The sequence below is a fragment of the Acanthisitta chloris genome, unplaced genomic scaffold (assembly GCF_000695815.1).
Source record: "Acanthisitta chloris isolate BGI_N310 unplaced genomic scaffold, ASM69581v1 scaffold3973, whole genome shotgun sequence".
Lineage (NCBI taxonomy): Eukaryota > Metazoa > Chordata > Aves > Passeriformes > Acanthisittidae > Acanthisitta > Acanthisitta chloris.
The window spans coordinates 52,182-55,879 of NW_008665304.1; positions in this window are offsets into that span (position 1 = coordinate 52,182).

The window sequence follows — 3,698 nt, forward strand, 5'->3', positions numbered from 1 at the left end:
GGCTAATTTACAGCCAGTTTTCTCTTCTCCCAGGCACTCTTGAGAGAGAGCAAAGCCGGGGGCAGAGGGAGAATGGGGGAGAGGATCAGGAGGAGGAGGAGGTGGAAGGCTGGGACCCAAGGGAGGGGAGATGATTGGGAAATCACACTTGTCCTATGTGCCCCATGATGACAGGACAAAGGGGGTGATGGGGACCATGGCCCACAGTCCCCAGCCCATCCCAATCACCCACTGGTTTTGCAGGACTCCCCAGCTGCTGTTGGAGGAAGCAGCACTGAAGGCATTGAGGTGTTCCCAGACACCTGAGCTCCCACAGCTGAACACTGTTCTGGGAGAGGAGTTCTCTCTGCTTCCCAGTTGCATTGCCCTGGGAGCCACTCCCACCCCCTCTCTGATGAGCACCCACTGCCCTCTCCTTGGGGAGCAAACCACCAAGAAGCACATTCCCTTTGAATATTCCCATATTGACACTAAACACCATGAGATCACCCAAGGACTTTGCTGCTCAGAGGATTCCCATCCCTAAACAGGTGGGATTTCTACTGCTGTTTATTACAAATCTTTTTCATTAATTTACAAGTATATTTGCTTTAAGGGAAAGCTTTAGAAAGCTCCCCCACAGATGCTGTTGTTTTGAGGTTGATATTCTAAACAGGTCCTGAAATAAAATAATCATTTAGCTCTGCCACATTGTTATGGTTTATATTTATACAGCAGAGGGATTTGGTTTGGGGATGCTTTTCTAAGCAATAGTGTGGTTTTCATTTACTTTCTTTAGATACTTCAGCAAATAACCACAAATACTTTCACCTATTTTTATTGTTTTCTTGGTAGAGGATTGGCTGGGGAAAAAAAAAAGCTCAACAAAGCATGGGCAGGTAAATTGGTTTTTTTAAACTTAGAAAAGCCTATGCCACTTCTGTCTGCCAAGAGCTGTGTATCACTCAGGGCTCTGCTCACAGCAAATTATGATTGTACTCAGGATTTAACAATACATTTTATATTTAGCTACATATAACAGTCCCTGGTCTGTGTCTGCTGGGGCACTGGGTGACATCTGCTCCAGCTCTGGGGGTGACATGTGGGTGCAAAGGGCAGGAAGCAGGTCCTGGAAATGGTACTGTCAGCTTTGGGAACCTGATTTTAAAATAATCCTAGTGATGATGGGTGGGAAGACGATCAGTGAAATAGTGGTTGTCCTTTCCTCTGTGAAAACCCACCCATGTCATGGCCCACTTTGGGAACAGAGGCTGGCAAGGGTTTGGGGTGATGTCAGAGACAGGTGGGGTTGGGATGTCTGCAGAGATATTGTGCTCTGGAGAGATGGGGTGCCAGCAGAGATGTAGGTGCTGATAACAACACACCAGAGAAACATCTGTTTTGGCAGTCCAACCTTGCTCTGTACTAAGCCCCCACCTCCCCTGGGGTCCTGCATCGAGGTATGCTGAAGCCTCCCTGGCCCCAGCCCTTCCCCAGAGAAGCAGTGCTAGGGCTGATGGAGCTGTGCTTCCCACACCAGCCCAACTGCTGGATGGAGCTTGACTCGGTGCCAGCAGCAGGCAGGGAACCTCTCTGAAGGTGAATGCAGGTAAACAACATGCTGCAGCCTCTGCTCAGCCAGGCGTGGATCCACTGAGCTTGGCACAGCTCATCCCACAGCCTGAGCAAGGCAAGGGAGATGCTCAAAGACAAATAGAAGGCTTCTTCTTCCAGCTTGCCCACCCAAGGACACCTGGATGGAAGGGAAGGTTGTCTCTTTCAGAGCTGCTGTTCCAGCAGAAAACATTGCTTTTTCCCACGTTCCTACAAATCTAACCCAGCCCTGGACAGGAGTCAGTCACATCTCAGCACTGGGGCAGCCCAACATCTCCCACTCTGCCCATGCACACAGGGTTGGACTTGGCAGAAGGAGCCACTGGGAATGCTGGATAAATAGCAGTGGGCAAGGCATATTGCTTCTCAAAGGTCACTGCTTCCTCTGTGCTGCTGTGAACTTGTCTGCTTCCATTCCTCCTCCCCTTCACAACAGCATCCTCTGCTCCAGTCCCTGCCCCAGCAGCTCCCACTGACCCCAGCCCCAGTGCCAGGGGGTGAAGCAGGTCCCCTTCAAGCCAGGCTATTCCCACCCTTGTCATCTGACTGGGCAGTCATTTCTACTGGAAGGAAAATCCCCAAGGCTGGACCATCATCCTAGGAGATTCACCAAAGGGATTAGGCAGCTCTCAGCCTTCTGCCCTTTCCTGCTCCACTAAATCACCCCAGAGTCCTCCCAAATATTTATTCTTTGGGAAAGCAATAAAAGAGAAAGAAAGCCCAGAAGACAAACTCCCACCAGCCTGCCTTTGATTACATTTGATATTGTTTTATCCCTTAATGCTTTCCTGCAGGCTGCCCAAGAAGGGAGGGAGAGTGGAAGGGCAGGAGGAAACAGTGCTTGAAAGGGGTAAATATACAAATTTTCCCAATAATATCTGTGCCTGGAAGGGGCTTTGTGTTAGAGTGGCTAGGATCTGAGGGTGACAGTGCCTCTGAGGACAGGAGTCAGCATCTCTCAGCTCACCAGGCTGTGGACTTGGAGGTGAGCAGGAGCATCCCCATGTCTGCTAAGGTGAGCAGGGCAGGGGAGCAGCAGGGACAGGCAGCTGAGGACACTGTGACAAGCTCTGTCTGCCACACAGCCAGGTGGCACCTGTGCCACCAACACTGTGATGCCAGTGAGAACAGCTTGGAGGGGCTTTTCCATGTGCTCTGCCCTTACAGAACCAGACCTGAGTTCCCAGTTTGCCTAACAGGAAAAAATTCCCCTGTCTTTGCATGAAGCACCAAGAGCCACATGGTCCCAGGGTTCCTCATGTCCCTTAGGGGCTGGGCAGGGGTGACAGCTGTGGCACCTGCCGTGGCACCAGCAGGGATGGGTGAGTGGGGCCAGAGATGCTGGTGGGAGGGAGGTGAGAAGGAAAAGAGCGCCGAGCAATGTCAGAGGCTGAGCATCCGCTGCTGCTGCTGCTGCTGCTGGAACAGTTTCCATCCTGCTCGGAGCGCGGCCACGGCCTGGCCTCTGCCGTTCACACCGGGAACGGCAGCGGCGCTGGCACAGCCTGCCCGGGCACCCTGCTGCCTTCCAGCAGGCACGAGGGATGGTGGCAGCAGGGACAGGCGTTTGGTAACCCTGAGTGAGATGAGACAATGTGAGAGAGGGATGTGGAGTACGGGGGAGCAAAACGGTGGTGAGAGCTGGGGCAAGATGTGTCCCCTCCACACAGGTGTCTTCCCCCCAGGTTGTGTCCCAAGAGACCAGGGGGGAGGGGATGTGGGGGACAGGTGTCCAGAGGAACACGAGCTAAGCCCACCTGCCTGCACGTGGGAGCAACTCAAGAGAACCAGGGGGATCTCACCCAGATGAGGGGCTCATATACAACCAACAATGGGAAAAATATCCTGGAGAACCTGGACATTTTAGGAAGGAGTTGATAACCTGGAAAGACAACAGAACCTTGGACTGCAGCCTCAGGATGGGGGCATGGGATTTTTACTGCACAAAAAATTTGGAGGCTGTGAAAACCAGGATCTTTTGTCCTGAGCATCCTCATGTTGCTACCTCTGAAAAGTTACTGGGGCTGATGTCAGGCTCCTGGAGCCTCTCTGCAGGCAGGGCCCACCTGAAGTGCCATTTCCCAGTTTCTTCCAGCTGCAGAATG